This window comes from Telmatherina bonti, assembly GCF_933228915.1.
Source record: "Telmatherina bonti genome assembly, chromosome: 3".
NCBI lineage: Eukaryota > Metazoa > Chordata > Actinopteri > Atheriniformes > Telmatherinidae > Telmatherina > Telmatherina bonti.
In genome coordinates, this window is record NC_136621.1 from 41,456,440 (window position 1) to 41,471,625 (window position 15,186).

At 49.4% G+C, this 15,186-nt stretch overlaps 1 protein-coding gene across 1 annotated transcript in view; it reads right to left on the reverse strand.

The window, feature by feature from the left end:
- The window catches only part of LOC306774327 (glycine receptor subunit beta-like), a gene marked incomplete at both ends in the record, with an annotated part of 114,376 nt that overhangs the window by 80,202 nt on the left and 18,988 nt on the right, over nt 1-15,186 (reverse strand). The window lies entirely within an intron of this gene.

A 15,186-nucleotide genomic window follows, 5' to 3' on the forward strand; every position in this document is an offset into this window, starting at 1 on the left:
CACCACCCAGAACAGAAATCTGGGCGTAGCGATGAACTTGAACCTAAAAACCACCAACCAGGCCAGAAATCTGGGCGTAGCGATGGACTAGGACCTAAAAACCACCAACCAGACTAGAAATCTGGGTGTAACGATGGACTTGAACCCAAAAACCACCAACCAGAGCAGAAATCTGGGCGTAGCGATGGACTAGGACCTAAAAACCACCAACCAGGCAGAAATATGGGCGTAGCGATGGACTAGGACCTAAAAACCACCAACCAGACCAGAAATCTGGGCGTAGCGATGGACTATGACCTAAAAACCACCAACCAGACCAGAAATCTGGGCGTAGCGATAGACTAGGACCTAAAAACCACCAACCAGACCAGAAATCTGGGCGTAGCAATGGACTAGGACCTAAAAACCACCTAAGAGAGCAGAAATCTGGGCGTAGCGATGGACTAGGACCTAAAAACCACCAACCAGACCAGAAATCTGGGCGTAGCAATGGACTAGGACCTAAAAACCACCAACCAGACCAGAAATCTGGGCGTAGCGATGGACTATGACCTAAAAACCACCAACCAGACCAGAAATCTGGGCGTAGCGATGGACTAGGACCTAAAAACCACCAACCAGACCAGAAATCTGGGCGTAGCAATGGACTAGGACCTAAAAACCACCAACCAGACCAGAAATCTGGGCGTAGCGATGGACTATGACCTAAAAACCACCAACCAGACCAGAAATCTGGGCGTAGCGATAGACTAGGACCTAAAAACCACCAACCAGACCAGAAATCTGGGCGTAGCGATGGACTAGGACCTAAAAACCACCTAAGAGAGCAGAAATCTGGGCGTAGCGATGGACTAGGACCTAAAAACCACCAACCAGACCAGAAATCTGGGCGTAGCAATGGACTAGGACCTAAAAACCACCAACCAGACCAGAAATCTGGGCGTAGCAATGGACTATGACCTAAAAACCACCAACCAGACCAGAAATCTGGGCGTAGCGATGGACTTCAACCTAAAAACCACCAACCAGACCAGAAATCTGGGCGTAGCGATGGACTAGGTGCTAAAAACCACCAACCAGACCAGAAATCTGGGCGTAGCGATGAACTTGAACCTAAAAACCACCAACCAGACCAGAAATCTGGGCTTAGCGATGGACTAGGACCTAAAAACCACCAACCAGACCAGAAATCTGGGCGTAGCGATGGACTAGGACCTAAAAACCACCACCCAGAACAGAAATCTGGGCGTAGCGATGAACTTGAACCTAAAAACCACCAACCAGGCAGAAATCTGGGCGTAGCGATGGACTAGGACCTAAAAACCACCAACCAGACTAGAAATCTGGGTGTAACGATGGACTTGAACCCAAAAACCACCAACCAGAGCAGAAATCTGGGCGTAGCGATGGACTAGGACCTAAAAACCACCAACCAGGCAGAAATATGGGCGTAGCGATGGACTAGGACCTAAAAACCACCAACCAGACCAGAAATCTGGGCGTAGCGATGGACTAGGACCTAAAAACCACCAACCAGAACAGAAATCTGGGCGTAGCGATGGACTAGGACCTAAAAACCACCAACCAGAACAGAAATCTGGGCGTAGCAATGGACTAGGAACTAAACACCACCAACCAGGCAGAAATATGGGTGTAGCGATGGAGTAGGACCTAAAAACCACCAACCAGAGCAGAAATCTGGGCGTAGCGATGGACTAGGACCTAAAAACCACCAACCAGACCAGAAATCGGGGCGTAGCGATGGACTAGGTGCTAAAAACCACCACCCAGAACAGAAATCTGGGCGTAGCGATGAACTTGAACCTAAAAACCACCAACCAGGCCAGAAATCTGGGCGTAGCGATGGACTAGGACCTAAAAACCACCAACCAGACTAGAAATCTGGGTGTAACGATGGACTTGAACCCAAAAACCACCAACCAGAGCAGAAATCTGGGCGTAGCGATGGACTAGGACCTAAAAACCACCAACCAGGCAGAAATATGGGCGTAGCGATGGACTAGGACCTAAAAACCACCAACCAGACCAGAAATCTGGGCGTAGCGATGGACTAAGACCTAAAAACCACCAACCAGAGCAGAAATCTGGGCGTAGCGATGGACTAGGACCTAAAAACCACCAACCAGACCAGAAATCTGGGCGTAGCGATGGACTAGGACCTAAAAACCACCAACCAGACCAGAAATCTGGGCGTAGCGATGGACTAGGACCTAAAAACCACCACCCAGAACAGAAATCTGGGCGTAGCGATGAACTTGAACCTAAAAACCACCAACCAGGGAGAAATCTGGGCGTAGCGATGGACTAGGACCTACAAACCACCAACCAGACTAGAAATCTGGGTGTAACGATGAACTTGAACCCAAAAACCACCAACCAGAGCAGAAATCTGGGCGTAGCGATGGACTAGGACCTAAAAACCACCAACCAGACCAGAAATCTGGGCGTAGCAATGGACTAAGACCTAAAAACCACCAACCAGACCAGAAATCTGAGCGTAGCGATGGACTAGGACCTAAAAACCACCAACCAGACCAGAAATCTGGGCGTAGCGATGGACTAGGACCTAAAAACCACCAACCAGACCAGAAATCTGGGCAGCGCGATGGACTAGGACCTAAAAACCACCAACCAGACTAGAAATCTGGGTGTAACGATGGACTTGAACCCAAAAACCACCAACCAGAGCAGAAATCTGGGTGTAGCGATGGACTAGGACCTAAAAACCACCAACCAGGCAGAAATATGGGCGTAGCGATGGAGTAGGACCTAAAAACCACCAACCAGACCAGAAATCTGGGCATAGCCATGGACTAGGACCTAAAAACCACCAACCAGAGCAGAAATCTGGGCGTAGCGATGGACTAGGACCTAAAAACCACCAACCAGACCAGAAATCTGGGCGTAGCAATGGGCTAGGACCTAAAAACCACCAACCAGACCAGAAATCTGGGCGTAGCGATGGACTATGACCTAAAAACCACCAACCAGACCAGAAATCTGGGCGTAGCGATAGACTAGGACCTAAAAACCACCAACCAGACCAGAAATCTGGGCGTAGCGATGGACTAGGACCTAAAAACCACCTAAGAGAGCAGAAATCTGGGCGTAGCGATGGACTAGGACCTAAAAACCACCAACCAGACCAGAAATCTGGGCGTAGCAATGGACTAGGACCTAAAAACCACCAACCAGACCAGAAATCTGGGCGTAGCGATGGACTATGACCTAAAAACCACCAACCAGACCAGAAATCTGGGCGTAGCGATGGACTTCAACCTAAAAACCACCAACCAGACCAGAAATCTGGGCGTAGCGATGGACTAGGTGCTAAAAACCACCAACCAGACCAGAAATCTGGGCGTAGCGATGAACTTGAACCTAAAAACCACCAACCAGACCAGAAATCTGGGCTTAGCGATGGACTAGGACCTAAAAACCACCAACCAGACCAGAAATCTGGGCGTAGCGATGGACTAGGACCTAAAAACCACCACCCAGAACAGAAATCTGGGCGTAGCGATGAACTTGAACCTAAAAACCACCAACCAGGCAGAAATCTGGGCGTAGCGATGGACTAGGACCTAAAAACCACCAACCAGACTAGAAATCTGGGTGTAACGATGGACTTGAACCCAAAAACCACCAACCAGAGCAGAAATCTGGGCGTAGCGATGGACTAGGACCTAAAAACCACCAACCAGGCAGAAATATGGGCGTAGCGATGGACTAGGACCTAAAAACCACCAACCAGACCAGAAATCTGGGCGTAGCGATGGACTAGGACCTAAAAACCACCAACCAGAACAGAAATCTGGGCGTAGCGATGGACTAGGACCTAAAAACCACCAACCAGAACAGAAATCTGGGCGTAGCAATGGACTAGGACCTAAACACCACCAACCAGGCAGAAATATGGGTGTAGCGATGGAGTAGGACCTAAAAACCACCAACCAGAGCAGAAATCTGGGCGTAGCGATGGACTAGGACCTAAAAACCACCAACCAGACCAGAAATCTGGACGTAGCGATGGACTAGGACCTAAAAACCACCAACCAGACCAGAAATCTGGGCGTAGCGATGGACTAGGACCTAAAAACCACCTAAGAGAGCAGAAATCTGGGCGTAGCGATGGACTTGAACCTAAAAACCACCAACCAGAGCAGAAATCTGGGCGTAGCGATGGACTAGGTGCTAAAAACCACCAACCAGACCAGAAATCTGGGCGTAGCGATGGACTAGGACCTAAAAACCACCAACCAGACCAGAAATCTGGGCGTAGCGATGGACTAGGACCTAAAAACCACCAACCAGACTAGAAATCTGGTCGTAGCGATGGACTAGGACCTAAAAACCACCACCCAGAACAGAAATCTGGGCGTAGCGATGAACTTGAACCTAAAAACCACCAACCAGGCCAGAAATCTGGGCGTAGCGATGGACTAGGACCTAAAAACCACCAACCAGACTAGAAATCTGGGTGTAACGATGGACTTGAACCCAAAAACCACCAACCAGAGCAGAAATCTGGGCGTAGCGATGGACTAGGACCTAAAAACCACCAACCAGGCAGAAATATGGGCGTAGCGATGGACTAGGACCTAAAAACCACCAACCAGACCAGAAATCTGGGCGTAGCGATGGACTATGACCTAAAAACCACCAACCAGACCAGAAATCTGGGCGTAGCGATAGACTAGGACCTAAAAACCACCAACCAGACCAGAAATCTGGGCGTAGCGATGGACTAGGACCTAAAAACCACCTAAGAGAGCAGAAATCTGGGCGTAGCGATGGACTAGGACCTAAAAACCACCAACCAGACCAGAAATCTGGGCGTAGCAATGGACTAGGACCTAAAAACCACCAACCAGACCAGAAATCTGGGCGTAGCGATGGACTATGACCTAAAAACCACCAACCAGACCAGAAATCTGGGCGTAGCGATGGACTAGGACCTAAAAACCACCAACCAGACCAGAAATCTGGGCGTAGCAATGGACTAGGACCTAAAAACCACCAACCAGACCAGAAATCTGGGCGTAGCGATGGACTATGACCTAAAAACCACCAACCAGACCAGAAATCTGGGCGTAGCGATAGACTAGGACCTAAAAACCACCAACCAGACCAGAAATCTGGGCGTAGCGATGGACTAGGACCTAAAAACCACCTAAGAGAGCAGAAATCTGGGCGTAGCGATGGACTAGGACCTAAAAACCACCAACCAGACCAGAAATCTGGGCGTAGCAATGGACTAGGACCTAAAAACCACCAACCAGACCAGAAATCTGGGCGTAGCAATGGACTATGACCTAAAAACCACCAACCAGACCAGAAATCTGGGCGTAGCGATGGACTTCAACCTAAAAACCACCAACCAGACCAGAAATCTGGGCGTAGCGATGGACTAGGTGCTAAAAACCACCAACCAGACCAGAAATCTGGGCGTAGCGATGAACTTGAACCTAAAAACCACCAACCAGACCAGAAATCTGGGCTTAGCGATGGACTAGGACCTAAAAACCACCAACCAGACCAGAAATCTGGGCGTAGCGATGGACTAGGACCTAAAAACCACCACCCAGAACAGAAATCTGGGCGTAGCGATGAACTTGAACCTAAAAACCACCAACCAGGCAGAAATCTGGGCGTAGCGATGGACTAGGACCTAAAAACCACCAACCAGACTAGAAATCTGGGTGTAACGATGGACTTGAACCCAAAAACCACCAACCAGAGCAGAAATCTGGGCGTAGCGATGGACTAGGACCTAAAAACCACCAACCAGGCAGAAATATGGGCGTAGCGATGGACTAGGACCTAAAAACCACCAACCAGACCAGAAATCTGGGCGTAGCGATGGACTAGGACCTAAAAACCACCAACCAGAACAGAAATCTGGGCGTAGCGATGGACTAGGACCTAAAAACCACCAACCAGAACAGAAATCTGGGCGTAGCAATGGACTAGGACCTAAACACCACCAACCAGGCAGAAATATGGGTGTAGCGATGGAGTAGGACCTAAAAACCACCAACCAGAGCAGAAATCTGGGCGTAGCGATGGACTAGGACCTAAAAACCACCAACCAGACCAGAAATCGGGGCGTAGCGATGGACTAGGTGCTAAAAACCACCATCCAGAACAGAAATCTGGGCGTAGCGATGAACTTGAACCTAAAAACCACCAACCAGACCAGAAATCTGGGCTTAGCGATGGACTATGACCTAAAAACCACCAACCAGAACAGAAATCTGGGCGTAGCGATGAACTTGAACCTAAAAACCACCAACCAGACCAGAAATCTGGGCAGCGCGATGGACTAGGACCTAAAAACCACCAACCAGGCAGAAATCTGGGCGTAGAGATGGACTAGGACCTAAAAACCACCAACCAGACCAGAAATCTGGGCGTAGCGATGGACTAGGACGCAAAAACCACCAACCAGACTAGAAATCTGGGTGTAGCGATGGACTTGAACCCAAAAACCACCAACCAGAGCAGAAATCTGGGTGTAGCGATGGACTTGAACCCAAAAACCACCAACCAGAGCAGAAATCTGGGCGTAGCGATGGACTAGGACCTAAAAACCACCAACCAGACTAGAAATCTGGGTGTAACGATGGACTTGAACCCAAAAACCACCAACCAGAGCAGAAATCTGGGCGTAGCGATGGACTAGGACCTAAAAACCACCAACCAGGCAGAAATATGGGCGTAGCGATGGACTAGGACCTAAAAACCACCAACCAGACCAGAAATCTGGGCGTAGCGATGGACTATGACCTAAAAACCACCAACCAGACCAGAAATCTGGGCGTAGCGATAGACTAGGACCTAAAAACCACCAACCAGACCAGAAATCTGGGCGTAGCGATGGACTAGGACCTAAAAACCACCTAAGAGAGCAGAAATCTGGGCGTAGCGATGGACTAGGACCTAAAAACCACCAACCAGACCAGAAATCTGGGCGTAGCAATGGACTAGGACCTAAAAACCACCAACCAGACCAGAAATCTGGGCGTAGCGATGGACTATGACCTAAAAACCACCAACCAGACCAGAAATCTGGGCGTAGCGATGGACTTCAACCTAAAAACCACCAACCAGACTGGAAATCTGGGCGTAGCGATGGACTAGGTGCTAAAAACCACCAACCAGACCAGAAATCTGGGCGTAGCGATGAACTTGAACCTAAAAACCACCAACCAGACCAGAAATCTGGGCTTAGCGATGGACTAGGACCTAAGAACCACCAACCAGACCAGAAATCTGGGCTTAGCGATGGACTAGGACCTAAAAACCACCAACCAGACCAGAAATCTGGGCGTAGCGATGGACTAGGACCTAAAAACCACCACCCAGAACAGAAATCTGGGCGTAGCGATGAACTTGAACCTAAAAACCACCAACCAGGCAGAAATCTGGGCGTAGCGATGGACTAGGACCTAAAAACCACCAACCAGACTAGAAATCTGGGTGTAACGATGGACTTGAACCCAAAAACCACCAACCAGAGCAGAAATCTGGGCGTAGCGATGGACTAGGACCTAAAAACCACCAACCAGGCAGAAATATGGGCGTAGCGATGGACTAGGACCTAAAAACCACCAACCAGACCAGAAATCTGGGCGTAGCGATGGACTAGGACCTAAAAACCACCAACCAGAACAGAAATCTGGGCGTAGCGATGGACTAGGACCTAAAAACCACCAACCAGACCAGAAATCTGGACGTAGCGATGGACTAGGACCTAAAAACCACCAACCAGACCAGAAATCTGGGCGTAGCGATGGACTAGGACCTAAAAACCACCTAAGAGAGCAGAAATCTGGGCGTAGCGATGGACTTGAACCTAAAAACCACCAACCAGAGCAGAAATCTGGGCGTAGCGATGGACTAGGTGCTAAAAACCACCAACCAGACCAGAAATCTGGGCGTAGCGATGGACTAGGACCTAAAAACCACCAACCAGACCAGAAATCTGGGCGTAGCGATGGACTAGGACCTAAAAACCACCAACCAGACCAGAAATCTGGTCGTAGCGATGGACTAGGACCTAAAAACCACCACCCAGAACAGAAATCTGGGCGTAGCGATGAACTTGAACCTAAAAACCACCAACCAGGCCAGAAATCTGGGCGCAGCGATGGACTAGGACCTAAAAACCACCAACCAGACTAGAAATCTGGGTGTAACGATGGACTTGAACCCAAAAACCACCAACCAGAGCAGAAATCTGGGCGTAGCGATGGACTAGGACCTAAAAACCACCAACCAGGCAGAAATATGGGCGTAGCGATGGACTAGGACCTAAAAACCACCAACCAGACCAGAAATCTGGGCGTAGCGATGGACTATGACCTAAAAACCACCAACCAGACCAGAAATCTGGGCGTAGCGATAGACTAGGACCTAAAAACCACCAACCAGACCAGAAATCTGGGCGTAGCTATGGACTAGGACCTAAAAACCACCTAAGAGAGCAGAAATCTGGGCGTAGCGATGGACTAGGACCTAAAAACCACCAACCAGACCAGAAATCTGGGCGTAGCAATGGACTAGGACCTAAAAACCACCAACCAGACCAGAAATCTGGGCGTAGCGATGGACTATGACCTAAAAACCACCAACCAGACCAGAAATCTGGGCGTAGCGATGGACTTCAACCTAAAAACCACCAACCAGACCAGAAATCTGGGCGTAGCGATGGACTAGGTGCTAAAAACCACCAACCAGACCAGAAATCTGGGCGTAGCGATGAACTTGAACCTAAAAACCACCAACCAGACCAGAAATCTGGGCTTAGCGATGGACTAGGACCTAAGAACCACCAACCAGACCAGAAATCTGGGCGTAGCGATGGACTAGGACCTAAAAACCACCACCCAGAACAGAAATCTGGGCGTAGCGATGAACTTGAACCTAAAAACCACCAACCAGGCAGAAATCTGGGCGTAGCGATGGACTAGGACCTAAAAACCACCAACCAGACTAGAAATCTGGGTGTAACGATGGACTTGAACCCAAAAACCACCAACCAGAGCAGAAATCTGGGCGTAGCGATGGACTAGGACCTAAAAACCACCAACCAGGCAGAAATATGGGCGTAGCGATGGACTAGGACCTAAAAACCACCAACCAGACCAGAAATCTGGGCGTAGCGATGGACTAGGACCTAAAAACCACCAACCAGAACAGAAATCTGGGCGTAGCGATGGACTAGGACCTAAAAACCACCAACCAGAACAGAAATCTGGGCGTAGCAATGGACTAGGACCTAAACACCACCAACCAGGCAGAAATATGGGTGTAGCGATGGAGTAGGACCTAAAAACCACCAACCAGAGCAGAAATCTGGGCGTAGCGATGGACTAGGACCTAAAAACCACCAACCAGACCAGAAATCTGGACGTAGCGATGGACTAGGACCTAAAAACCACCAACCAGACCAGAAATCTGGGCGTAGCGATGGACTAGGACCTAAAAACCACCTAAGAGAGCAGAAATCTGGGCGTAGCGATGGACTTGAACCTAAAAACCACCAACCAGAGCAGAAATCTGGGCGTAGCGATGGACTAGGTGCTAAAAACCACCAACCAGACCAGAAATCTGGGCGTAGCGATGGACTAGGACCTAAAAACCACCAACCAGACCAGAAATCTGGGCGTAGCGATGGACTAGGACCTAAAAACCACCAACCAGACCAGAAATCTGGGCGTAGCGATGGACTAGGACCTAAAAACCACCACCCAGAACAGAAATCTGGGCGTAGCGATGAACTTGAACCTAAAAACCACCAACCAGGCCAGAAATCTGGGCGTAGCGATGGACTAGGACCTAAAAACCACCAACCAGACTAGAAATCTGGGTGTAACGATGGACTTGAACCCAAAAACCACCAACCAGAGCAGAAATCTGGGCGTAGCGATGGACTAGGACCTAAAAACCACCAACCAGGCAGAAATATGGGCGTAGCGATGGACTAGGACCTAAAAACCACCAACCAGACCAGAAATCTGGGCGTAGCGATGGACTAGGTGCTAAAAACCACCAACCAGAGCAGAAATCTGGGCGTAGCGATGGACTAGGACCTAAAAACCACCAACCAGACCAGAAATCTGGGCGTAGCGATGGACTAGGACCTAAAAACCACCAACCAGACCAGAAATCTGGGCGTAGCGATGGACTAGGACCTAAAAACCACCACCCAGAACAGAAATCTGGGCGTAGCGATGAACTTGAACCTAAAAACCACCAACCAGACCAGAAATCTGGGCTTAGCGATGGACTAGGACCTAAAAACCACCAACCAGACCAGAAATCTGGGCGTAGCGATGGACTAGGACCTAAAAACCACCACCCAGAACAGAAATCTGGGCGTAGCGATGAACTTGAACCTAAAAACCACCAACCAGGCAGAAATATGGGCGTAGCGATGGACTAGGACCTAAAAACCACCAACCAGACCAGAAATCTGGGCGTAGCGATGGACTAAGACCTAAAAACCACCAACCAGAACAGAAATCTGGGCGTAGCGATGGACTAGGACCTAAAAACCACCAACCAGAACAGAAATCTGGGCGTAGCAATGGACTAGGACCTAAACACCACCAACCAGGCAGAAATATGGGTGTAGCGATGGAGTAGGACCTAAAAACCACCAACCAGAGCAGAAATCTGGGCGTAGCGATGGACTAGGACCTAAAAACCACCAACCAGACCAGAAATCTGGACGTAGCGATGGACTAGGACCTAAAAACCACCAACCAGACCAGAAATCTGGGCGTAGCGATGGACTAGGACCTAAAAACCACCTAAGAGAGCAGAAATCTGGGCGTAGCGATGGACTTGAACCTAAAAACCACCAACCAGAGCAGAAATCTGGGCGTAGCGATGGACTAGGTGCTAAAAACCACCAACCAGACCAGAAATCTGGGCGTAGCGATGGACTAGGACCTAAAAACCACCAACCAGACCAGAAATCTGGGCGTAGCGATGGACTAGGACCTAAAAACCACCAACCAGACCAGAAATCTGGTCGTAGCGATGGACTAGGACCTAAAAACCACCACCCAGAACAGAAATCTGGGCGTAGCGATGAACTTGAACCTAAAAACCACCAACCAGGCCAGAAATCTGGGCGTAGCGATGGACTAGGACCTAAAAACCACCAACCAGACTAGAAATCTGGGTGTAACGATGGACTTGAACCCAAAAACCACCAACCAGAGCAGAAATCTGGGCGTAGCGATGGACTAGGACCTAAAAACCACCAACCAGGCAGAAATATGGGCGTAGCGATGGACTAGGACCTAAAAACCACCAACCAGACCAGAAATCTGGGCGTAGCGATGGACTATGACCTAAAAACCACCAACCAGACCAGAAATCTGGGCGTAGCGATAGACTAGGACCTAAAAACCACCAACCAGACCAGAAATCTGGGCGTAGCGATGGACTAGGACCTAAAAACCACCTAAGAGAGCAGAAATCTGGGCGTAGCGATGGACTAGGACCTAAAAACCACCAACCAGACCAGAAATCTGGGCGTAGCAATGGACTAGGACCTAAAAACCACCAACCAGACCAGAAATCTGGGCGTAGCGATGGACTATGACCTAAAAACCACCAACCAGACCAGAAATCTGGGCGTAGCGATGGACTTCAACCTAAAAACCACCAACCAGACCAGAAATCTGGGCGTAGCGATGGACTAGGTGCTAAAAACCACCAACCAGACCAGAAATCTGGGCGTAGCGATGAACTTGAACCTAAAAACCACCAACCAGACCAGAAATCTGGGCTTAGCGATGGACTAGGACCTAAGAACCACCAACCAGACCAGAAATCTGGGCGTAGCGATGGACTAGGACCTAAAAACCACCACCCAGAACAGAAATCTGGGCGTAGCGATGAACTTGAACCTAAAAACCACCAACCAGGCAGAAATCTGGGCGTAGCGATGGACTAGGACCTAAAAACCACCAACCAGACTAGAAATCTGGGTGTAACGATGGACTTGAACCCAAAAACCACCAACCAGAGCAGAAATCTGGGCGTAGCGATGGACTAGGACCTAAAAACCACCAACCAGGCAGAAATATGGGCGTAGCGATGGACTAGGACCTAAAAACCACCAACCAGACCAGAAATCTGGGCGTAGCGATGGACTAGGACCTAAAAACCACCAACCAGAACAGAAATCTGGGCGTAGCGATGGACTAGGACCTAAAAACCACCAACCAGAACAGAAATCTGGGCGTAGCAATGGACTAGGACCTAAACACCACCAACCAGGCAGAAATATGGGTGTAGCGATGGAGTAGGACCTAAAAACCACCAACCAGAGCAGAAATCTGGGCGTAGCGATGGACTAGGACCTAAAAACCACCAACCAGACCAGAAATCTGGACGTAGCGATGGACTAGGACCTAAAAACCACCAACCAGACCAGAAATCTGGGCGTAGCGATGGACTAGGACCTAAAAACCACCTAAGAGAGCAGAAATCTGGGCGTAGCGATGGACTTGAACCTAAAAACCACCAACCAGAGCAGAAATCTGGGCGTAGCGATGGACTAGGTGCTAAAAACCACCAACCAGACCAGAAATCTGGGCGTAGCGATGGACTAGGACCTAAAAACCACCAACCAGACCAGAAATCTGGGCGTAGCGATGGACTAGGACCTAAAAACCACCAACCAGACCAGAAATCTGGGCGTAGCGATGGACTAGGACCTAAAAACCACCACCCAGAACAGAAATCTGGGCGTAGCGATGAACTTGAACCTAAAAACCACCAACCAGGCCAGAAATCTGGGCGTAGCGATGGACTAGGACCTAAAAACCACCAACCAGACTAGAAATCTGGGTGTAACGATGGACTTGAACCCAAAAACCACCAACCAGAGCAGAAATCTGGGCGTAGCGATGGACTAGGACCTAAAAACCACCAACCAGGCAGAAATATGGGCGTAGCGATGGACTAGGACCTAAAAACCACCAACCAGACCAGAAATCTGGGCGTAGCGATGGACTAAGACCTAAAAACCACCAACCAGAGCAGAAATCTGGGCGTAGCGATGGACTAGGACCTAAAAACCACCAACCAGACCAGAAATCTGGGCGCAGCGATGGACTAGGACCTAAAAACCACCAACCAGACCAGAAATCTGGGCGTAGCGATGGACTAGGACCTAAAAACCACCACCCAGAACAGAAATCTGGGCGTAGCGATGAACTTGAACCTAAAAACCACCAACCAGGGAGAAATCTGGGCGTAGCGATGGACTAGGACCTAAAAACCACCAACCAGACTAGAAATCTGGGTGTAACGATGAACTTGAACCCAAAAACCACCAACCAGAGCAGAAATCTGGGCGTAGCGATGGACTAGGACCTAAAAACCACCAACCAGACCAGAAATCTGGGCGTAGCAATGGACTAAGACCTAAAAACCACCAACCAGACCAGAAATCTGAGCGTAGCGATGGACTAGGACCTAAAAACCACCAACCAGACCAGAAATCTGGGCGTAGCGATGGACTAGGACCTAAAAACCACCAACCAGACCAGAAATCTGGGTGTAGCGATGGACTAGGTGCTAAAAACCACCAACCAGACCAGAAATCTGGGCGTAGCGATGGACTAGGACCTAAAAACCACCAACCAGACCAGAAATCTGGGCGTAGCGATGGACTAGGACCTAAAAACCACCAACCAGACCAGAAATCTGGGCGTAGCGATGGACTAGGACCTAAAAACCACCACCCAGAACAGAAATCTGGGCGTAGCGATGAACTTGAACCTAAAAACCACCAACCAGGCCAGAAATCTGGGCGTAGCGATGGACTAGGACCTAAAAACCACCAACCAGACTAGAAATCTGGGTGTAACGATGGACTTGAACCCAAAAACCACCAACCAGAGCAGAAATCTGGGCGTAGCGATGGACTAGGACCTAAAAACCACCAACCAGGCAGAAATATGGGCGTAGCGATGGACTAGGACCTAAAAACCACCAACCAGACCAGAAATCTGGGCGTAGCGATGGACTAAGACCTAAAAACCACCAACCAGAGCAGAAATCTGGGCGTAGCGATGGACTAGGACCTAAAAACCACCAACCAGACCAGAAATCTGGGCGTAGCGATGGACTAGGACCTAAAAACCACCAACCAGACCAGAAATCTGGGCGTAGCGATGGACTAGGACCTAAAAACCACCACCCAGAACAGAAATCTGGGCGTAGCGATGAACTTGAACCTAAAAACCACCAACCAGGGAGAAATCTGGGCGTAGCGATGGACTAGGACCTAAAAACCACCAACCAGACTAGAAATCTGGGTGTAACGATGAACTTGAACCCAAAAACCACCAACCAGAGCAGAAATCTGGGCGTAGCGATGGACTAGGACCTAAAAACCACCAACCAGACCAGAAATCTGGGCGTAGCAATGGACTAAGACCTAAAAACCACCAACCAGACCAGAAATCTGAGCGTAGCGATGGACTAGGACCTAAAAACCACCAACCAGACCAGAAATCTGGGCGTAGCGATGGACTAGGACCTAAAAACCACCAACCAGACCAGAAATCTGGGCGTAGCGATGGACTTCAACCTAAAAACCACCAACCTGAGCAGAAATCTGGGCGTAGCGATGGACTAGGTGCTAAAAACCACCAACCAGAACAGAAATCTGGGCGTAGCGATGAACTTGAACCTAAAAACCACCAACCAGACCAGAAATCTGGGCTTAGCGATGGACTATGACCTAAAAACCACCAACCAGACCAGAAATCTGGGTGTAGCGATGGACTAGGACCTAAACACCACCAACCAGGCAGAAATCTGGGCGTAGCGATGGACTAGGACCTAAAAACCACCAACCAGACCAGAAATCTGGGCGTAGCGATGGACTAGGACCTAAAAACCACCAACCAGACCAGAAATCTGGGCGTAGCGATGGACTAGGACCTAAAAACCACCAAAGAGAGCAGAAATCTGGGCGTAGCGATGGACTTCAACCTAAAAACCACCAACCTGAGCAGAAATCTGGGCGTAGCGATGGACTAGGTGCTAAAAACCACCAACCAGAACAGAAATCTGGGCGTAGCGATGAACTTGAACCTAAAAACCACCAACCAGACCAGAAATCTG